We start from the raw sequence: 24,632 nt of genomic DNA, 5'->3' as shown, positions 1-24,632 counted from the left end.
GACTCATTTCCTATAAATAGAAAATTTTCATTTTGAGAAATAGATCTCACAATCCATCACAATCCATTAACGCAGTCATCATTACTTTTTCTCTCATCTCTTTTACTTTATCCATTTTTTTTTTCTTTCCTTCTCTCAATTTGCATACTCATTTTGCATTAATTAAAACTTGTATCGTTTCCAAAGTTCATATTTTTAGGAAAAGAAGTATTATTTTGTAGCATTTGTACCATGATCCACTTCTTGATTGGTCCCTCCTCAATTATATCTCTCTCTCCTTAACTAACTATGAATATGATTGGCATTACTGAATGAACATTCTTCCCACAATTTCTTTCTTGTAACTACTCAAAAGGAGTCAGGCAAGAAAATAAGAGATGAAGCAAGCTAGATACTAAAGATAACAAAAAAAAGAGTTGACCAATTAGTGTGGAGTTGGAGGCATAAATCTAACTCCTGGGAAGTATCTAGAAATGTATTCTCGAGCTAGTGATTGGAGGTCACCATCATCTTCAACTTCTTGATCAACTGAGCTGCAAAAACTCACCATCCCCAACGACGACGGCGAAGTCTCGACCATGGAGGAGTTAAGCACTGGAAGCGACGATGGAGTGTGCTGAAGTGTCGAGATGCGAGCTTGAGTGTGAGCCAATTCGGCTTGGAGATTCACAACCTAAATGCACAACATAAGTACATTAATTATGGTCAAATTTTAATCGATATCTGTTGGTTTCTGGGATTACAAGATAACAAAACCGGGCGTAATACAACCCAAAAGAAAGAAAAGGAGAAACTGAACTAAAGAAATTACAAAAAGAATAGTTTGGGCCAAGCACCAAGCCCAAAGACCACCCAAAGACCAAGTCCAAGTCCAAGTCCAAGATCGAGATCGGGATCGGGCTCGGGCTCGGGCCCGGGTCCGGGCCCGCGGCCCGCGACCGCGAGCACGGGCACGGGCACGGGCTCGGGCGGGCGGGCGGCGGCGGCGGCGCGCGCGTGTGCGCGCGTGTGGGCTCTTTCACCCATCTTGGTCCACTATAATTATTAAGTAACATAAAGTCACTTAATTTATACACATTAAAGATGTGTTAATCCTCCAATGTGGGATAATTAACACTTAGTTAATTATTCCCTAAGCTCCAACTCTAAGCTTTAATTAAAAGCTAATTATGCCCAACTTTAATCCACTATTTCTCACTCACCGGAAATCGGATTTGAGAAAGTGAATATACTACATTTACCTACGTAAAATGTAGAACGACGCTATGTCATTTAATTTCACAAAATTAAATGTCTCGTCACATTTATTATTTGGTCAAAATCCATTGACCGGGCATATTTAATCCATGATTTTTACAATCCCCCACATGAGTGGAAATAGCCAAATGCATATGCATGCAGACACAAGCTCAACCCTCGAGAGGTATATAAGCATAAGGATAGGTAGTTGTTGACTTTGAACCCTCCATAGTCGACACCATCGGATACACAGGCGGCTTAGTAGCGCGATGCTTTGAACTAATCCCCCACGGCGTGCACCGAGACAATGGTGTTAACACTTAAACACCTCAACCTCATCCGTTCTCACGTTTTGTGTCCATTGCGGTCTTGGACACCACTTTGGATTCATAAGTGCGTTTTTTTATGAAGCGACCACACTTCGCACTTACATAGGTGATTCTTAGTCAAGTACCTTGCCATACTTGGTCTCTTTGAGAATTCCATCTCTTTGAGATCCTTAAGAACCATTAAAAGTCATAGACTTAGCCTTTACCACTAGGCAAGCTCTCCAACACTCTATTGCTCTCTAGGGAATAGATATAGTTGAGTGTTTCTCATGAACTCTCATAGCTTAGTTGTCCCTTTGAACCAAGTTCTTGGGATCTCCAGTCATCATGGTTGGGTTACCACTATGACAATTCTTTAGTTTGTGGATTTCAAACCCATTCCCTCTAGCAACTTATTCATTTGATCACGGTTTAACCCTTTGGTTAGCGGATCCGCTAGATTATCTATTGACTTCACATAGTCAATTGTAATCACCCCTGTTGTGATCAAATGTCTCACGGTGTTATGTCGTCGACGTATATGTCGAGACTTACCGTTATAGAAACCATTGTTTGCCCTTCCAATAGCCGCTTGGCTATCGCAGTGAATCAGCACTGGTGGCACTGGCTTAGACCAACATGGAATGTCTTCAAGGAAGTTCTTAAGCCACTCGGCTTCCTCACCAGCCTTATCCAAGGCAATGAACTCCGATTCCATTGTTGATCGGGCTATACAGGTCTGTTTTGTGGATTTCCACGATACAGCACCACCCCCAATAGTAAAGACATATCCACTTGTTGAAAGTGAGTCTCTATTATCGGATATCCAATTGGCATCACAGTACCCTTCAAGTACCGGGGGGTATCTCGAGAAGTGTAGCCCAAGATTTTGAGTGTGTTTTAAATATCTCAAAACCCTCACAAGAGCTCTCCAATGCTCTTTGCTTGGATTGCTCGTGTAACGACTTAACTTGTTCACGGCACAAGCAATGTCAGGTCGAGTGCAATTAGTCAAGTACATAATGCACCCGATGACCCGTGCATACTCTTCTTGTGCAACGGGCTCGCCTTTGTTTTTGCTCAAGTGAACGTCGAGTTCAATTGGAGTCTTAACCGGCGCGCCATCATAGGCTTTGAATTTATTCAATATCTTCTCAACATAATGTGATTGTGTTAAGATGATTCCATCATTCGTTCTTAGAATCTTCATTCCAAGAATTACATCGGCTAGACCCATGTCTTTCATGTCAAAGTTTCTCTTTAACATGGCCTTTGTATCGTTAATTACTTGAGTGTTGCTACCCAAGATTAACATATCATCAACGTAGAGACACACTATAACATGACCGTTATTAGTGCTCTTGATGTAGACACATTTGTCGCACTCGTTGATTTTAAACCCATTTGATAACATCACATTATCAAACTTCAAGTGCCATTGCAATGGCGCTTGTTTCAATCCATATAGGGATTTCACGAGCTTGCATACCTTTTTCTCTTGTCCAGGTACTACAAACCCTTCGGGTTGTTCCATATAGATTTCATCTTCTAGTTCACCATTTAGAAACGCGGTCTTTACATCCATTTGATGAATCTCAAGATTGTGCAATGCAGCAATAGCGAGAAGCACTCGTATAGATGTAATCCTTGTTACAGGTGAATAGGTATCGAAGAAGTCATGTCCTTCTTTTTGTTTAAAACCCTTTACTACTAATCGGGCTTTATACTTATCAACTGTTCCATCGGCCTTAAACTTTCTTTTAAGAACCCATTTGCATCCTAAAGGTTTAGCACCTTCGGGCAAATCAACCAACACCCATGTGTGGTTTAGCAAAATTGAATCAATTTCGCTTTGAACAGCTTCTCTCCAATGCAGCCCGTCTGGGCCAGCAAAGGCTACTTTTATCGATGTTGGTTCTTCATCCAACATGAAAGCAATGTAGTCAGGACCAAAAGTTTTTGGTGTTCTGACTCTATTACCACGTCTTAGTACTGTATCTTTTGGATCGGGCCTTGCACGCTTGCGCGATTCAGGTTCCGCATCTGTTGATTTAGAACTAGTGGCTTCTTCTTCCACTTGTTTAGAACTAGTGGCTTCTTCAATTCTTGTCTCAGAATTGGTTGATACCTTTTCCTTATCTTTGCAAGGAAAGGTATTTTCGAGAAATACAGCATTCCTCGACTCAATTGTTGTTCCTACTGTGATAGTCGATATTTCAGACTTGTGAACAACAAATCGATATGCACTACTGTTAAGTGCATATCCAATGAAGATGCAATCAACCGTCTTAGGTCCGATTGTAACTTCTTTGGGCGGAGGAACCATCACCTTTGCCAAACACCCCCACACTTTGAGGTATTTGTAGGATGGCTTCCTTCCCTTCCACAACTCATAAGGAGTAACATCTTTTCCTTTGAGAGGGATTTTATTCAAGATATAGTTTGCTGTCAAAACAGCTTCCCCCCACATGTTATGTGGTAATCCTGAACTGAGTAGCAGTGCATTCATCATCTCTTTTAGAGTTCGATTCTTGCGTTCTGCAACACCATTAGATTGTGGTGAATATGGAGCAGTTGTTTGATGAATTATACCACTTGAGTTGCATAACTCCTCAAACGGGGCTACATATTCGCCTCCTCTATCGCTTCGAATCATTTTGATTTTACAACCAAGTTGATTCTCAACTTCGTTCTTATAATTTTTGAACGCCTCTATTGCTTCATCTTTGCTTCTTAAAAGATAAATGTAGCAATATCTTGTGCAATCATCTATGAAAGTGATAAAGTACTTTTTACCACCTCTAGTTTGCACCATCTTTAAATCACATACGTCCGTGTGAATTAATTCAAGGGGTTTTGTGCTTCGTTCAACCGAGTGAAACGGCAACTTAGTCATTTTTGCTTCAAGACAAATTTCACATTTATCTTGGATATCCAATTCATTAGCCTTTAGTAAATCTAAATTTACTAATCTTTTAATGGCTTTTGAATTTACATGTCCCAATCTACAATGCCACAAATTTGAACACTCAGTCAAGTAAGAGGAAGTAGATGCTTTATTATTATTAGCCAATGGCTTTGCAACACTTCGAGTTGCTACACTAAGCTTGAAAAGCCCATCGGTTACATAACCTTTTCCGATGGATTTTCCAAACTTATACAAGACAAACCTATCGGACTCAAATACAAGTTTAAACCCTTTATTAACTAGTATTGATCCTGACATTAGGTTCTTGCGGATGTCCGGGACATGCAGCACATCCTTCAAAGTGATAGTTAGGCCAGACGTCATCATGAGAATCACGTTGCCAACGCCGAGGACTTCGGACGATGCTTGATTCCCCATGTTGATCTTCCTCCCTTCAACAGCAGTGTAGGAGGCAAACTTGCTCCTGTCGGAGCAAACATGAGCAGTAGCGCCGGTGTCGATGTACCAGCCTCCCTTGTTATCAACAAGGTTAACCTCTTCAGTGACCACTGCAATGAGGTCGTTCTCATCCCAGTCCTTGAACTCCTTCTCAACGACGTGGGCTGCCGGCTTCTTCTTCTTGCTGCGGCAGTCTTTGGCAAAGTGGCCCGGTTTGCCACATTTGTAGCAGTCGCCTTCAAACTTCCTTGAAGGCTGCTTTCCCTTCCCTTTGTCATTTGGACGGTTTGGGCGAGGGCGTTTGTTAGAGGGACCGCCCCGCTCCAACAGATTGGCTTTGGCTTCATTTGGGGTGAAGCCCTTAGCCTTTTGATCACTTTTGCGCACGTCGGCCTCAATGCGCAACTTCACGATCAAGTCTTCAAGGGTCATCTGCTTTCGCTTGTGCTTGAGATAACTCTTGAAGTCCTTCCAACTTGGAGGGAGCTTGTCAATGATCGTGCACCTTAGGAACTTATCGGGCAAGGTCATCCCTTCAGCCACTAAGGAGTGGATGATCATTTGGAGCTCTTGGACTTGCTCCATGATGGGTCGAGAGTCGACCATCTTGTAGTCCATAAACTTGGATGCTACAACCTGTTCAGTCCCTGCAGCATTGTCTATGCTATATTTCTTCTCTAGGCTTTCCCACATTTGTTTAGATGTGGTTACATTGGAGTATACATTATAGAGGCTATCATCTAATGCACTTAAAATAAAGTTTTTACATAGATAATCCCCTTTTCTCCAAGCTTCATAGTCCGCCATGACTTCGAGCCTAGTCTCTTGGTCGCTTGGCGCGGGCGGCTCGTTCTCCGTGAGGAAGTTGGCGACGCCCAATGTTGTCAAGTAGAACAACATCTTTTGATACCACCGCTTGAAGTCAGATCCTCCAAACTTTGGTGGCTTCTCGGCAGGTGGCATCATTCTTGGTGCCAAAGGTGCCGCAGTTGGTCCTTGGAAGGAACCAATTCCGTTGCCCCCGAAGGAGCCAACAACATGGTTGGGCATAGAGCCCCCACCATTCATGTTGGGCATAGAGCCCGCCATGGTCGTACCAGCCCCGAAGGGACTAGCACCCGCATGAGACCCGAAGGTCCCAGCATTCGTGTGAGACCCGAAGGCCCCAGCACTCGATCCGTTAAAGGACCCGAAGGAACCACTAAAAGTGGAACCAACCGAACCACCAAAGGTGGAACCAGTGGACGCCCCGAAAGGGTTGTCCCAAACCCAAGGGACAGAGGATGAAGCGGCTGGGAAGCCGGGAGTTGGCATCATCGAGGGAATCGATGAAGTGTTGACCGGTCCAGTGGTCGCCATGGTGGAGGGAATAGCGGCGGTGGCGTTGGCAGCAGCGGTGTTGGATTCCGTCGACATCTCCAGCAAAAGGTGTTAATGTTTCGGAAGTTTTAGTTCAGTTTAGAAGTCCAAATTCCTTCAAAGGCAAGTTATCTCGTCTTGCGATTGTTGGTTTCTGGGATTACAAGATAACAAAACCGGGCGTAATACAACCCAAAAGAAAGAAAAGGAGAAACTGAACTAAAGAAATTACAATAGAAATCGAAACAACTAAACCAGTATGAAAGCCGAGTCGAGGAGGCCTCTTCCCGCAAGACGAGATACGCCCCGGTAGTGCTCTTCGGTTTGGCGTGTCGTCCCCAAAGGTAAAACGGCTACGTCTCTATTGATGCAGCACCGCAATCAGCAGAGCTCCGGCGAACTGGATGGAGGAGAGGGCAGAGCTTCGACAGAAAAACTATGCAGGGAGAGGGAGAGAGCTTATGATGCAGAATGCTTTTTGAATTGTGTAGTGATGCATGGAATGGCTGGCCTATTTATAGGCTCAGTCCACTGCAGGGGGTCAACAGCCATGATGGCTGTCATCATGGCAATTCGTAACCGACGTCGGTTACAGACGTGTGGCAGAAGTGTGCCATCCGTGTGTGGAGCGTGTGGATTTCTCACGTGGCACCCGTGACTGTGCCTCGCTTGACGACGTGTCAAGCCACTTGGATTGCTGACTCGGCGGTGGTCCAAAAAGAATAGTTTGGGCCAAGCACCAAGCCCAAAGACCAATTGCCAAGATCCAAGTCCAAGTCCAAGTCCAAGTCCAAGTCCAAGTCCAAGATCGAGATCGGGCCCGGGCCCGGGCCCGCGGCCCGCGAGCACGGGCTCGGGCGGGCGGGCGGCGGCGGCGGCGCGCGCGTGTGCGCGCGTGTGGGCTCTTTCACCCATCTTGGTCCACTATAATTATTAAGTAACATAAAGTCACTTAATTTATACACATTAAAGATGTGTTAATCCTCCAATGTGGGATAATTAACACTTAGTTAATTATTCCCTAAGCTCCAACTCTAAGCTTTAATTAAAAGCTAATTATGCCCAACTTTAATCCACTATTTCTCACTCACCGGAAATCGGATTTGAGAAAGTGAATATACTACATTTACCTACGTAAAATGTAGAACGACGCTATGTCATTTAATTTCACAAAATTAAATGTCTCGTCACATTTATTATTTGGTCAAAATCCATTGACCGGGCATATTTAATCCATGATTTTTACAATATCAAACAAAATTGAATATAAATCATAGAATTTAAATTTTTTTGTCGACTTTATTGTGATAAATATGATAAATAATACCTGGTGCTGAAGAGTGAAGATGTGGGCGACGCAGCCGTAAACGGGATCCCTAACCCTAGCGAGGGCCTCGTAGCAAAGCGGCGGCGTTGCTAGCCCCGAAGACCCTGTGCACGGCGGCGAAGTGGGCCGCGCCTTGATCGGAGTCGAAATACGGTGCAAATACGCACCCTTTTACGCACTTGCGTCGAAGGAACTACTTGCACGCTCCACAAGGCCCACCACCTCCCTCAACCACGCAGCTCATCGTTTAATAGGACTACTCCTTTTAATTGTTCAATGGCTGAGGAGAATTGAAGAAAGGGTTTTTTGCTTTGATGTTATGTGTCTATGCTTACACATATATATACTCCTATTCCTATCAAGATTTTGTATTCGGTGGTGAGTCAGTTGATTGTACGTGCATCAAAGTAGCTTTTATCACTCATTGTTAGTGTTTAATGATTCAATATACTAAGAAAAAAGCAAAAGTAAAGTCAAAGTCAGATATTCACATATAAATTGCTTTACAATAAAATAAAAATGAGATCAAAATAGATTTAATGAGCCATTTTTCTGTAATCAATTTATTTCTGGAAAAAATTAGTATAATGTGGTTTTGAGAGTGACTAAATTAAGCAGACCATAATATAACATTTTATCTCAAATTAATAGTGACATACTTAATTCACATTAATTAATATAGGAGTTAAATAGAAATGAACGTAACTACTAGTATTACACTGTGCAGTTCTGATAAATTATGGTGAAAATGATAAATTTCATAATCAAATTAAGGCTCTATATTTTGGTAACACTCAGTGGTAGTGCATGGGTAAAACGTATAGATACAGCAATGTGCAGAAATGAGAATTAAAATATGAGTATAGAAATATGAAAATATGTAATGCGACAATAAATTGCGTGAAGCAAAACAAGGCAATCAAGGTCACAACGTTTCTATCAACAGCCGCAGGTACCCACTGCAACTGCATCTGCATCATCTCACTACTTCCCACGTGCGAGACAGACATCCCATCGTCTCTCCCACTCTCCCAAGTCTTTTCTGCTGTCATTTCCATCAATCTCTTCTCTTTCTCTCACACACACACGACAGAGAGAGAGAAGTAGTCACAAAGCGTTTACTCACTGAAAACCCTAACCCCCTACGCTTTTATTTCTGATTTTACTTACTCCCTCCTTGCCCGATTAAGAGTCACACTTTGACCGGGCATGTGTTTTAAGAAATGTAAAGAAAAGTTGGTTGAAAAAGTTAATGTAATATGAGATCCACTTTTTTATATTGGTTTTATAATAAAATATAAGTGAAATGAGTTAGTGGAACGTGCAACCTACTTAACATTTATGGTAAAAATGAAGTGTGACTCTAAATTGGGGACTTATCGAAATGGAAAAGTGTGACTCTTAACGAGGGACGGGGGGAGTATTTTCAAACTTAGATCAAATTTCATAATTTTTGAAATGTCCTAACAAAATGAAATTCAGTAAGTTCAAATCACGTACACCAATGAAAAGAAAATTTCAATAAATATGATTATAAACGTTACTCATGATTGAATTGACAGACAAGTGGTTTTACTATAGCCGAGGTTATGGTGATGACAAAATTATAGTTGCTCTTTTTGTCCAATAATGATTGTAGGGTTTTGTGGTTAATTAAGACCATCTACAATAGGAATAGCCCTAATAGCTTAGCCACTGCCACATCATCAACACTAAAAATTCTCCAGTCACATCATCAAAACAAGCAAATAGCCCAGCAATAGCCCAGCCATAGCCTAGCCACATAATATCCACATCACTATTAACAAATATATACAAAATGAAATAATTAACAATCACACAATATACGGAATTAAATTTACGACACAAAAACAAGAAAATTCACTAATATTAATAAAATTTAAAAAGTACATTAATTAAAAAAAATTACATAAATAAAAAAACTAACGGCGGTCAATCCTCCGCGCCCATAACTCTTCAATTAAATCCTTTTGGAGTCGAATATGAGCCGTCGTTTGGCGCATGTCGGCATGTGCTTGTAGGAGGCCGGCTTCATCGTGAGGTACCCCACTCCGTACGTTGGGGGCGGCCACGCCGTGGCTTGGACCGGCTTCATTATCGTCGTTGACCCAATTGGTCAGTTCGCCACCTTCATCTTCGACAATCATGTTGTGCATGATAATACATGCGTACATTATATCAGCAATGCATTGGACATTCCACAAACGCGTTGGACCCTTAATTGCCGCCCATCGAGACTGGAGCACACCAAATGCGCGCTCCACGTCCTTGCGGGCCGACTCCTGTCGTGCCGCAAAGTAGGCCTTCTTCTCATCTCCTGGGCATCAGATCGTCTTCACAAAGACGGGCCACCTAGGGTATATCCCATCCGCCAAGTAGTAGCCCATATCATGTTGGTTGCCGTTGGCGACAAAACTGATGGCCGGACCGACGCCCTGGCACTGCTCGTTGAAAAGTGGCGACGAGTTGAGGACGTTGAGGTCGTTGTTCGAACCAGCTATCCCAAAATACGCCAAATCCAAAGCTGGTAATCAGCTACGGCCTCCAGGATCATCGTGGGATTCTTTCCCTTGTAGCCGGACGTGTAGAACCCCTTCCAGGCTGCGGGACAGTTCTTCCACTCCCAATGCATACAATCTATGCTGCCTAACATACCCGGGAACCCATGCTGACTCCCGTGCATCCGCAACAGATCTTGGCAGTCTTCGGGGGTAGGCGTTCGGAGATACTGATCATTGAATACTTCTATCACTCCCAGACAGAAATTATTCAGACATTGCAGGGCAGTCGTCTCACCAATGTGGAGATACTCGTCCCACATGTCTGCCGCGCCTCCGTAGGCCAACTGCCGGATTGCCGCAGTGCACTTTTGAATAGGTGTGTGGCCGGGTCTGCCAGCCGCATCGTGCCTGAAGCGGAAATACAGATATCGAGACTCCAATGCGTTGACAATACGCATAAACAGGTCCCTGCTCATCCTAAAACGACGCCTGAAAAGGTTGGCGTTGAACCGAGGCTCCTGTGCGAAGTAGTCTTCGTATAGGCGCTGATGTGCAGCTACGTGATCCCGATCAATCACACTGCGGCGGTGGACCACTGGGGGAGGTCGAGGTATCGCCGGCTGCAAGGCCCTTTCCATCCATTGGTTTATCGCGTTGGTCGTATAGGCGTCCAACGCTTCGGCCATTCGACGTTCGTACTCCTCAGCATCCCCTCCGCTACCACCACTACCACCACCAGCGTTACTCATTTCGCGTTGTTGCTCTTGTACAGAAATTAAGATAGAGAGAGTACTCGTTAAAACAAGTAGTGCGAATGAAAATGACGATCAAAGCGCGTATATATAGTGTTTCGGAAAAAAAAATTTAAATTTCGCGCTAGGCGGTGCGCTGGGCGATCCGGGCGCTGCAATAGCGCCGAGCGGATCGCCCAGCGCACCGCCCAGCGCCACGCGACCGCCCAGCGCTGCGCGGTTTCTCTCTCCATTCGCCCGCTGGGCGACTGCAATAGACCGCCCAGCGAACCGCCCAGCGCCGGCGCTCGGCTGGGCGGTCGGCTGGGCGGCATTGTGGATGGTCTAAGTGATCCATGGTTCGTCATAGCAAAGTGTCAAATATATGTTTAAATTCAATGGCTGACACCTTAATTATTTCTATAGAATAATGCAACAACTTAGTTTTGGCGAATTTTGAAATGTCCATAAAGTTTAAAATTGAAAACCTATTTTATAGTATAAAAGTTTTTTTTAATCATTAATAGTCTTTTTTACGTCGAACAATTCAATCGCAATTGTAGTTTAGTTGGAGATGATGTGACTAGCTAGTGACTAATGTATGAGTACACATACACATTTTACAAATATTACTAGTATTAGGCAGAAATTTTATTAACTAAGTACTGTAGTATATTACGCTACTGTTTCTTTTAGATTAAATACATATTTGAATTACCATATATAAATAAATTTTACTCATTCCATCCCCAAAGAGTATGAACAATAAGTTCAGCACGCATTTTAATAAATAAGGGGAAAAGTAAGGGGGAGAGAGAATGAGAAAGGGTAGCAGAAATAATGTTAGTGGAGAGTGAGGTTCATATTATTGTAATGGTATAAGTTGTTAATGTTAATGGTAAAAGTTGTTAATGATACTTGTATAAGTTGAAAATAAAATGATGTTTAGGGGTAACATATTGTTTGAATTTTTCTAAGAGTAATGCTAAATGGTCATATTATGGCCAGCCATACAAGGCTAAATTAGTAAATTTAAGTGTTAGTTATTAAATAAAATATTAGTTAAAGTTAGTGGATAAGCGAAAATTACATATATATCCTTGATCATATTTTGTCCAATGAAGGAGAATTGATATGTTTCAAATTTTGAATTAAAGAATACGCATTTAATAGCCTCAAGTTGGAATTTGAATCAAGGCAGACCATAATTAATGAGTTTTATATTAAATGTCCAATACACTAATATGATTATACAGTACATTAGATAGTCTTTTAAGAAGGCGTATTATAGTAGTAGTTATACTTAATAGTGAAATTTAATCCATGAAAATGTGATCTATATTATCTCATGTGGATGACAATGCCCTAAGTATATAATTATAAAGCTTAATTATGGTAAAATCAGTTTGACAAAAAAAATTATGGCCTAATAAAAAATATGAATAATGAAAATGTAAACAAAAGATAGAATATAAGAAACAATATTCTTAACTAAGGAATAACTAATGGATGATAAGCTCACAACTCATAAGTACAATATGAAATAAAACTCTTAGTTTAGAATTGAGTAGTCTTAGAATAAAATATACTACTAGTATTCTTAATTGCAATTAGTATTTTTTTGTCGCTGTAGCATAATACTCCAAATATTTGATATGTGAAGTAATATTTTTTTTTACTGTAAATTCGCCTATAAAAGGAATCGAGACGGGACGCCGACGCGACGCGTTGCAGCCTCCATCTCGTCCCGTCTCGTCCCGCGTCTCGTCCCGGCGAGCCACGAGACGGGCTGTCTCGCTACGCGCCGAGGCGACGTGGAGCAACCCGGCGTCGTGCGTGACGCCCACTCGCCGGCCCGCGAGTGGGCGTCGTCACGTGCTGACGCAATAAATATTTTTTTTAAAAAAAATTCGAATTTAAATAAAAAAAATTGTAACGGTAATAATACCGTTTTTTTGTTTTTTTTAATAATTTTTTTGATTTTTTATTAATTTTTTTACTCTATAAATACTCCTAAACTCATCCTCATTTTACACACAACTACACATCTATTCTTCCTATCGTCTAAATTTTCTCTCAAATTTTCTCTCAAATTTTCATAAACCTACACATCTAGTTTGTGTGTTTTTTTAATAAAGTGTGGTTTTTAATAAAGTGTGTTTGTTTAAATTGAATTGGGTAGAAAAAAATTCTAAATGAAATTGAATGAATAGTAATTAAGGGACGGTATAGAGACGGAGCGTTGCAGGTTCCGTCCCTTAGTTAAGGGATGGAGGAAAAAAGGACAGTGGACCCCTCAAATAGTGCTCAAATAGTAGTTAAGAGACGGTTTAAGGGACGGTATAGAGACAGCGTAGTGGATGGCCTTACAACTTGTCTCAAACAACATGTTTCAATTTGAAATTTTAAGGTAAGATTATAAATTCCATTAATAAAAAGTCTTATATAATCAATGCTTAACTAAAAGTAAGTGACAAATTTTTACCTCATATAATTAATCAGTCTATTCTGAAATTATTAAAATATAAACTGTTAATGTTTTAAGGTCTATTAACATTATTTTTGAACTTATGCCATCACTCATGTTTATTTATGTTAAATAACATAATTGTAAACTATTACAGTATTATACTTTATAGTATTATGTTATTTATAAATGTAAATTTTTACATTTACTTATTATTGTAAGCTCTTTAAATGGAAATAATTAAAACAATTTTTTTCAATAGTTGGGAAGCGAGAATAGTAAGTATGGGCCCAACTCCCAATACATCTTCTTCCTGCTTCTAGTTTCCAATGCTTTATGCCATATATTCATTTCTGCAACACCATATCTGCAAAACAACGATGCTTCAAAAACAATCAAATTGCTTCTCTCTATTGATTTATCGTCACACAGACATAAGTAAAAAAATCAACACTTATTTGCTAGACTTGACATGAAGCTCAACTCATACGAGAAACTAGGTATTGTAAATTAGGGATTTTGTGCCCAAATCATTATGAAAATAAAATCGGATCCATTTCGTGGAAATGCTGGCGGGAGAATAATATTAATATTAAGAGGGGAGAAGAAGAGCAAAGTCCGCCAAGTTCTCCTCAAATTATGACAAGGGTATACAAGTAAAACCAACAATTATTAAACCAGAAATTTTAAGTAAACCGGTTCTTTTTGCTATTAAACCAGTTTATGGCTGGCCATAATGTGACCACATAGCTTTTCCCTTTTTCTAAAATTAGAAAGTTAATACTTTTCAGGAATGGACGAAAAAAAATAGTTCATCCTCTTTAAGGATGGAGGGAGTAGGTATATAATTAATAAAGCTCGTTTATGATATATAGATATAGAGGTTAATTAGATCCACCTTCAAGTGATCAGTAAGTAGATGGAGAAATATGCCCACGAAGCAAATAATGATCACCTAAAGTATTTGGAAAGTGCTTGGTATGTCCCATTTTACTAAGTAATTTCCCCCTTTTTTTGAGTAAATATTTTTTTAATTAGTGCAAATACTTTATGATTTATGATAGAATTGAAATAAATTTTCACAAACACACCTCTAGTTCTAGTGCTCCGTTTCTCTTCTGATGCACCAAAGAAAAAACCAATTAGGAGTTAGGACCCACATAAATCATTGGTCATTTCAATATATAGGATCGAAATTGAATAAATTATGGTATCAAGTTGAGTCACTCCAGATTAAAACAGTTTGTTTCGATTCCATTGTAATCGACTTTTCTCGCAAGATTGATCAATTCATTTAGTTTGTTCTTTATTCTCTTTTCACTTATCCATCTCATTTACACTCTTATTTTATTTATTCTCTTTATTTAAAATTTTAAACTAATTTTAATAGGAACAATTTAACCTACTCCATTTCTTGAGTTAAATGGATTTGATGGGCTGCGGTCATAACGAATTAAATGGCGTTGAATGGATTCAATCCAAGTCAAGCCCACCACCAATATCGAGGTTGAAATTTTATCCCCTACAACACGTGGGCTACTCAGTTGGGCCCACAACTTCCCTATCATTTTCTAATCAAATGTAGTTTCGATGTTTTATACAAAATCAATCAATTATTATTTCAGTCTTTTAATTAAAACGTACCAATGAAATTCGTCATGAAAATATTTACTACTATTATTTTTTTATGACTTCTCACAAATTCAGTAATAGTAATAAGTACCTGTATAACAATTTAAAGAAATATTAATAAAATATAAAATAAAATTGGGCAACAGTACTATTGAATACGCATATCATAGTACTTGCTATATTTGACAAAGGCTACCAACTCTGCAAAAAATAGTCCAGCGTATATATAATTATATTACAAGCTATAGTACGTAGAGTACAAAATTTGTTTTAATTCATATGAAAACATTCACTACTGTTCGAGTAGTTTATAAAATAGGAAAGGAATAGTTGAAATCTGCAAAAAGTAGTGTCGTATGGCAAAAAGCAGCCATCAAAGTTGAAGTGATTGCTCATTATTTTTCCCCCTTTAATAATGGAGTGCTCATTTCAGTTGGAAGAAGCTCGGCTAGAAAGGAGTTCGGTAAGCTCGGCTTACCGAGCTGGAACTAGCCTGGAACTAGCCGAGAAGAAGAAGGCAGAAGTCGGTAAGCTCAGCGGTAAGGAAGCTCGGTAAGGAAGCTCGGTAAGGAAGCTCGGCGTTGAGCTGGAATGAGCCGAGAAGGAAGAGTTCGGTTGTAAGCCGAGAAGGAGTTCGGTCTTGAGCCGAGGAAGGAGTTCGGTCTTAAACCGAGAAGGAAGAAGCAACCTAGCCGAACTAGCCGTTGGAGCAGCAGTTAGTTAGCTGAGATGTAGCGGTTATTCTTCTTGCTTTCTTGATTCTTCTTGTAGTTAGTTAGTAGCAGTTGCTACTTGATTATAGAGCTTTAAATAGCTCACCGTGTATGTAGTTTAGAGTAGAGTTTAATCAATAAAGAGTTTTCCAGTTTTCTCTCCAAGATTATCATCTTCAATACTCAAAGTGTGAGTGTGTGTGTTTTCTGCATTGTGTGATCTCATACAACAGTGAGTGTGTGTGTGATCTTATTGAGTGTGTGAAAGCCTTGTGTGTGCGAATCCTAACAAGTGGCGCCGTCTGTGGGAAAGGGATATTGAAACTGATTTGCAGAGGATCAAACGGTTTCAGAGATGGCAGCAAGGCTTGATGCAGAAAAGTTCACAGGCAAGAATGATTATGGCCTGTGGAAGATGAAGATGAAGGCGGTTTTAATTCAACAAGGCTTGGCGGCAGTTCTTGCAAAACCAGAGGAGAAAGGAAAGGCTCCAGTGCTTGATGAAAAAGCTCAGGCAAAGATGGAGGAAATGCAGCTCAAGGCACATTCTGCAGTGATTCTGTGCCTTGGAGATAAGGTCTTGAGGGAAGTTCAAGAAGCCAAGACTGCGGTGGAGATCTTGGACAAGTTAGATGAAGTTTACTTGGCCAAATCCTTGGCTAACCGGCTGTATCTCAAGAAGAGGCTGTATGCCTATAGTTTTTCTGGAGATAGGTCCATCATTGAGCAGCTAGAGGAGTTCAACAAGATCATTGATGACCTGGGATCTGTTGATGTCAAGATCTCAGATGAGGATAAGGCCATTCTCACCTTGAATGCCTTGCCTAGCTCGTATGACCAGCTAAGTGATGCAATTATCTATGGAAGAGATAAACCTATCACCTATGCAGAAGTCTATTCAGCCTTGATGGCCAAAGAACTCCAGAAGACAGCCAACAGAGGCTCTGCAAGCTCCAATGTTCAAGCTGCAGAGGCCTTGAATGTGAAGAAGTTCAAGAAGCAGAACTTCAAGAAGAAGTTTGAGGGCCCTAAACCCTCAAGTTCAGATGCTCAGAAGGAAACCAGAGCTTGCTATTGGTGCAAGAAACCTGGACATTTGAAGAAAGATTGTCATGCATGGAAGAGAAAGATGGCCTCTGAGGGACACAATCAATCTGATTGTGTGGAGAGTGCTGATCCCCGGCTCAACTCATGAATATCAGTGATAGTGGGGTCAGTCATAGGTGGATAATGGACTCGGGGTGCAGCTTCCATATGTGCCCCAATAGAAGCTGGTTTCATGATCTTCAAGAAGCATCGGGTACGGTTGTTCTTGGTAATAATCACATTTGTCAGATCAAAGGAACAGGGAAGGTAAAGCTAAGCCTACAAGATGGCTCTATAAAGATCCTAACTGGGGTGAGGTATATTCCAGAAGTGAAGAGGAACCTCATTTCATTGGGAATGCTGGAGCAGAAAGGGTTCACCATATTGATGAGTCAAGGAAAATTGTTTGTGAAATCTGGAGATGCAGTGATGATGGAGGCTGACAGAGAGCATATTCTCTATTATCTGAAGGCTAAGGCTGTTGATGGAGAAAGCAATGCAGTGTCAGATGATTCCATAATGCTATGGCACAAGAGATTGGGCCACCCAGCCGAAGGAAGCTTGAAAGAACTCATCAAGAAGGGTCTGATCTCTGGAGATTTCAACAAAATGGACCCCTGTGAGCAATGTATACTTGGAAAGGCTAAGAAGGCACCCTATCCTACAGGTATTCACTCTTCTACAGCCCCTTTAGACTACATACATAGTGATCTTTGGGGGCCTTCACCGGTGTGTTCAATTGGTGGAGGAAAGTATTATCTAGCTATCATTGATGACTATACAAGAAAGTTGTGGGTATATATTCTTAAAGAAAAATCTGAAACACTCACAAAGTTCAAGATATGGTGTAAGGAGGTTGAGCTAGAGAAGGGTAGAAGTGTTAAATGCTTAAGGACAGACAATGGCCTAGAGTTCTTGTCTGCTGAGTTTGATCTGTTTTGTAAAGAGAAGGGTATGAAGAGGCACCGGACTGTTCCTGGTAATCCTCAGCAAAATGGTGTTGTGGAAAGGATGAATAGGACAATCCTAGAGAGGGTGAGGTGCCTACTTCTTGGGTCTGGTTTGAGCAGCAGATTCTGGGGTGAGGCTGTGTATACAGCAGCCTATCTCATCAATAAATGCCCATCTACTGCCCTGAAATCTGAAACTCCTGATTACATGTGGTATGGAGCTCATAGTGACTACTCAAAATACAAGGTATTTGGGTGTGTGGCCTATGCTCATGCTAGGCAAAGTAAGCTTGAAGCTAGGGCTCTGAAATGTATCTTGCTGAGGTATCAGAGGGGTGTTAAGGGGTATAGGCTCTGGTGTATTGAGCCCGGTAAGCAGAAGGTCTTGGTGAGTAGGGATGTGGTGTTCTTGGAGGATCAGATGCCATACCTGAAAGATAAGCTGGACTCCAGTGAAGATGAGGGTGATTTCTTCAAGGTGGAGCCTGTGGGGGTTGGCCTAGGAGCAGGTGGAGTTATTGACTCAGGGAGTGAGTCTGATTCAGATAAAGAAGAGGCTCCAACTCAGGGCAACCAGGCTGGTGAGTCTATATCAGACTCTATCAGAGACTATCAGCTTGCAAGGGACAGAGTTAGAAGAGAAACAAGGCCACCAACAAAGTTCTCTGATGTTGTGTATTATGCTCTGTGTGCAGCTGAAGGTATTGATGGTGCAGATCCACTCACATATAAAGAAGCTATGCAGAGCAAAGATAGAGAAAGATGGATTGAAGCCATGAATGAGGAAATAGAGTCTTTACTCAAGAAAAAAAACATGGATTTTGGTGGACAAATCCAAGCTGAATACAGATGAAAAGGGGAGAGTGAAGGTGATTAAGATTAACACCTTGCACAATCCGGCTGACATGCTAACAAAGTCTCTAGGTAGAGACAAGTTTGATCATTGCAAGAAATTGATCAATGTTTGTGCAAGAACTGAGATGAGCCCTCAGGTGGAGAATTGTAATAATGGAGTGCTCATTTCAGTTGGAAGAAGCTCGGCTAGAAAGGAGTTCGGTAAGCTCGGCTTACCGAGCTGGAACTAGCCTGGAACTAGCCGAGAAGAAGAAGGCAGAAGTCGGTAAGCTCAGCGGTAAGGAAGCTCGGTAAGGAAGCTCGGTAAGGAAGCTCGGCGTTGAGCTGGAATGAGCCGAGAAGGAAGAGTTCGGTTGTAAGCCGAGAAGGAGTTCGGTCTTGAGCCGAGGAAGGAGTTCGGTCTTAAACCGAGAAGGAAGAAGCAACCTAGCCGAACTAGCCGTTGGAGCAGCAGTTAGTTAGCTGAGATGTAGCGGTTATTCTTCTTGCTTTCTTGATTCTTCTTGTAGTTAGTTAGTAGCAGTTGCTACTTGATTATAGAGCTTTAAATAGCTCACCGTGTATGTAGTTTAGAGTAGAGTTTAATCAATAAAGAGTTTTCCAGTTTTCTCTCCAAGATTATCATCTTCAATACTCAAAGTGTGAGTGTGTGTGTTTTCTGCATTGTGTGATCTCATACAACAGTGAGTGTGTGTGTGATCTTATTGAGTGTGTGAAAGCCTTGTGTGTGCGAATCCTAACACCCCTAAACCTAAAGCCTATTTACACAATATTTCTGCAAACCCTTCTCATAGCTTTGGACCAAACAACCTTCAGATTATTCACTACGGAGGCCGATCGCCACCGCCGAGCGATCTGCCACCCCATCGCCCATCACCGGCCCCCGTTGTGGTGAGGGGGGGGGGACGATCACCATTCTTCATCGCCTCCGCTCTAAAGCCGATCCAGCGGCCGTGGCGATTTCCTTTTCTTTTCTTTTTTTTTCATTTTTTTCCCTATTTATACCCCAACAATTAAAAGTGAAATATATAAAATAGTGATGATGTGAGAATTAGATAGGTTGTGTGATGAGCTCCCATTGCACGGAATGAAGATATGCTCTGGGATGAGCTGCTGACGTGACATGAGGAAATGAAGATAGGCTCTGAGATAAGCTCCGTAATTAAGACTTTCAATGTGAATGTCCTCACAAATATACTCCTGGCTGAAAATCTAATAATATAACTTCCGTTACAAAATTAATGCCTCTACTCTATAGTAACATAAAAGGTACTCTCTCCGTCCCAAGGAAGATGATCCCCTTCCTTGGGCGGCACGAAGTTTTATGCAGTTTTATTTTGTGTGTTAGATGGAGAGAGTAAAGTAACAGAGAAGGAATAACGTAGAGATAAAAGTGTTTCCATTTATAGTAATGGGTCATCTTGGATGGGACAAACCCAAAAGGAAAGTGAGTCATTTTTAATGGGAGAGGGGAGTACAATTTAGTTATTTGTAAATTTGAATATTTTAGGAGTACTCGTGGGAAGATGGAAAGTTTTACACCCAATTTTTCATGTTGCAAATTTGCAATGCATCATGTTTTTCAATTTGTGTCATGGAAAATGGCTAGTACTAAACTGATTAGTTCCATTAGGACTTTATAGTGGAAAAAGAATTTAGTAAAACTAGTTGAATGGAAATATGTAATTCAATTTGGATATAAAATTCGAGACTATAAAAACTAACATCAAAGTTTTAGCTAGAAAATTGAAATATGGAAAAGTGATACTATAACAAACTATTAAAAAAATGTACTCCTACTTACTATGGAATTCATATTCATAAGCCCAAAAGTTAGGGCACGTATTGTAATTGTCCCTTTTGCATAGCTAATTTGTCAAAAGTTTGTTATATGCTACGAGAAAAGTTGAGACTATTATCTACTTTCCTACTTACATGAACAACGGAGTTCTTATCATTAGGTACAAATACTATAAAGTTAAATATTTCTAATTAAATAACCATTTTCTTAAGCATAAGTTACTAAATTAATATACTCTTTTTATTATTCTAGCTGGTCTTGCCGGTATCAACAGATAGAATTTTGATTTAAAAATTTTTGTTTTCTATAATTATGAAATAAGGGATATTTAAGCATAGAGGCTGCTATTATTATATTTTTATTTTATGGTCAGAAATAAATTTTTGCTTAAGCAAAATAGTTAATTTATTATTTGGCTCCGTGATTAATTTACATCATCTTGCACTTCCATATTAAAAATTTCTTTTGAGAAGTTTAAACTTGCAATCACTGAATCACAAAAACATCATATCACCAATGATAAATTGATAATAATTCTCTTTCTATTCTAATACAAGTATAATCATTATTTTTGGGTTGGGCTTGGGCCATTTGTGTCACCTTCGACTAAAAATGGGCTTAAGTTTTAATGAATTTATATGGCCCACATTCTCATCAATCATCATTAAGTGGCATATCAAAAGTGGTACTGAGATGCGCAAATCTTTAATGCTTTACAACTTTAATTGTTTGAATTTTGAAGTTTGAAATAATAGTTTGACTTAGTGAATTTTATCCACTGTTGATGATCAATAAATGACATATATGTAGGTATACAATAATACATACTCCTACATATGCAAAACCTAGGGAAGATAATCAGTGTTACATAAGTCAAACGGCTAAATATTTATTTGGTGAGGTCGAATAATTGTATACATGTACATCCAATGCTGGAAACTTAAGTATAAGCATTGTTGCCTAAAAAATGCAACATATATCTCTCAAAATATTTTTTAGAGATACATTGTATGTATATACGGTTAAAATACATGTGTATGTATATACGGTTAAAATACATGTGTAAAATATTGAATATAAATGGTATTTTTCCTTATTTTTACGTATTGATTTTCTAATTATAGGTATGTACGGATGCAGACTGTATACAGTGTTGGACTGTTAATAATGTGTCAGAATTGGGGTGTAATGCAGACACGTGGCGGCGGTCAAAGGTCGGCCAGAAATTGTCCATCATCTCATTTGCTTCGTTTTCACACTAAGACAGAAGCCGGACGGCGCGGCAATGGCGCCGTTACGCACTGTTGCCGATCCTTCTTCACAATTCACCACCTCTTTTTCTCTTTTAATTTTTTACTACTACAAATTACTATACTTTTTTCACTAATAAATTTCATTTCAATTTGAGCATTGAAGTGCGAGCAATCGTTGAGAGCATCTCAAATGGGAGATGTAAACTCATATAACTACCATATTTATCTTTTTCTCATTAAAAATCATTCTCTGGAGAGATATTTGAGAATGTATTATATATTTTCCTATTATGAAAATGTACTTTTACCTCTCCATTGATGGAAAGGTAAAATCTTATAACTACCATATTTGTCTTCTTTTCATGAAAAATCATTCTCCAAGGGGAAATGTATTTGAGAATGTATTATATTTTATATTTTTAATGCATTTTGTACTATTATTTTATTTTTAAAAAATAATTTCTATATACATTTTCCTTTTGGAATGTGTTACTTTTTATTTCAATTTATAACAAGGTAAATACATAATATACATTTTCTATATACCTTCTCCCTTGGAAATGCTCTGACAAGATTGCAGTTGCCGTCTCTAAGTAGTTGGTTGTTTGCTCAATTTTTAGATGTCAAAGCTTAAATCACTAAATAAAATTTTAAAATTAATGGATCACTTTATAAAATTTAATGAGTACCAAGAGTATTAATAGAGAAAAGACTTAGATATACGCTAAATACTTTATAATTATTCTTTCATCTCAAAAGAGATGTGCGTTTTCTTATTTTTCAAAAAAATATCACTTTTCCTTTTTTATATTTTGAAGTTATTTTACGAGCGAGTAAGCTTAATAGAGAAATCCTAGATACGTGGAATATGATTGACATGTACATTGAATAAAATAAACTATAAATGTAATTAAAATTTTAAATGGGAGTAATAGATTACAAATTTAGTACTACTACTATTATTTTGAAATAATTAAAATTTAATAAAAAAATTGATACAGATAAATATAGTATAGTAACCTTTTAAGAAATGAACACACAATCCACAATACAGCAATAGTGAATGACAATATAGTAAAATTTCTTTTTTGCAAGAAAGAATTAAAATATAGGGGTTTATCATTATATCATACTACAACTTGTAATATAATAAAATGAGGAAGTTAGACGTGTACAATTGCGACATGCAATATACGGAGTAGTAGAGTAAAACTGCACTAGAAGACAACAATTGAGTAGATCTCAAAGAAGTGATGATGTCAACAATGTTCCCCTACTGTTACGACGTAGATCTCAAAGAAGTGATGATGTCAACAATGTTCCCCTACTGTTACGACTGTCATCATCTAATCCCACGTGGCAGTTTGAGAAGTAAAATTAACCCTAGTTAGTATGTACGCTATCCGTTCTATAATAGTGGAGATTTTTTTTCCTATATGGAGATTATGAAAAGTTAATATGTACTCTATCCGTTCAGTAATAGTGGGGATTTTTTTTTCCGGTATGAATATTATGAAAAATTGTGTTAAGTGAGTTAAGTAAAGAAATAATAAAGTAGGAAATGAAAAAGGTAGAGAGACGAACAGATAATAAAGTAAGAGAAAGTAAAGTAAGTGAGAAGAAATGTGTTGACTTTTACTAAAAAAAGAAATGACTCCACTATTATGAAACGTATCAAAATTGCAAAATGACTCCATTACCATGGAATGGAGGGAGTAGTAACATCATTCTAAGTGAGGAAAATAAGGAGTATTAATTTTTACAAATATTTTCATGGCTTTATACATTCTATTTTTGTTTTTCATATCAAAATCACTTCAATTTATAACCAATCCTAAAATGGAAATACTACGGTATCTTTTTTTTATTAATATATATTACCCCCGTCCCAAAAAAATATGCACTTTGGATTCGACATAAATTTTAGTGCAAAATTAGTAAAGTAAGAAAAAGGTAGATAGAAGAATTAATTAAAATATTGTTATTAGAGAATGAGTCACACCTTATTAGAAAGAAGATTTTTTAAAATTAGAAAGTGTATATTCTTGTAATACAAACTAAAAAGAAATAGTACATATTCTTATAGGACGGAGGGAGTACTGTACTATAGATAACTCACGTGGTTTATGTAAGAAATAAAATGTTACTCCGTATATGTGTGTGCACGTGTATCTTCTTCATAAAATTCTCTAGAAGTTGGAAATTTCGAATGGAGAAACAAAATACCATGACTATGATTGCACAATTAAATTCTGTTTTTCTTGTTTTTTTCCTTGAGCAAAATTCATACATGCATAAAAATTCGAGTAAATTTAAACCATTATGAATTCCACTTTTTATTTACAGAGACAAACTCTCAATATTAGACGCATTCCTTATAGCATTTCCAAGGGAAGAATGTATATAAAAAATGTATATTATGTATTTATCTTCTTAAAAAGTGATTTACTCTTTTAAAAAGTAACACATTTCAAAGGGAAAAAGTATATAGAAAGGTAAATTACTTTAAAAAAATAAATAATAGTATAATATGCATTAAAATATACTCCCTCCGTCCAGCAATAGGAGTCCCGTTTTTCCGTTTTGGGACGTCCGGGAATAGGAGTCCCGGTTCTACTTACCATATTTGGATAATTAAATTACCCTCCCCCTTCTCACTAATTTACTCAAATGCCATCAATGTAACTGTACTTTTTGTAGTTCAAATTTCCCTCACTCTTTGTAGAGGGAAATTTGAAAATTTGCCTTCCCTCAATTTCTTTGTAGAGGGAAATTTCCCTCAAACTCTATGTAGTTGGTGCATTTATAGCAGCCACCTATAGCAGATATGTTGAGGTGATTTCACCTATTTTTGATCAAATTGTAATGGAATGGTTATTTTTATATATTGAGTGTTCTTTTTAAATTCAGTTTTCCATGTCTTATTCCCAATTTAAATTTTGGCAGCCAATGACCAAACAATTGCATTCCATGAAATCATCCTCAACGTGCTGCATTATTACATGCAAGCCAACAAAAATTG

The 24,632-nt window shown here is 39.0% G+C and overlaps 1 pseudogene; it reads right to left on the bottom strand.

The window, feature by feature from the left end:
• Nucleotides 1-424: 424 nt before the first annotated feature.
• Nucleotides 425-10,871, bottom strand: LOC121760543 (annotated as a pseudogene).
• Between the last annotated feature and the right edge of the window lie 13,761 nt (nucleotides 10,872-24,632).

The sequence above is a fragment of the Salvia splendens genome, chromosome 13 (genome assembly GCF_004379255.2).
Source record: "Salvia splendens isolate huo1 chromosome 13, SspV2, whole genome shotgun sequence".
In the NCBI taxonomy this organism is placed as follows: Eukaryota; Viridiplantae; Streptophyta; class Magnoliopsida; order Lamiales; family Lamiaceae; genus Salvia; species Salvia splendens.
Note: the sequence above shows the minus strand (reverse complement) of the source record. Positions and strands in the feature narration are given on the sequence as shown.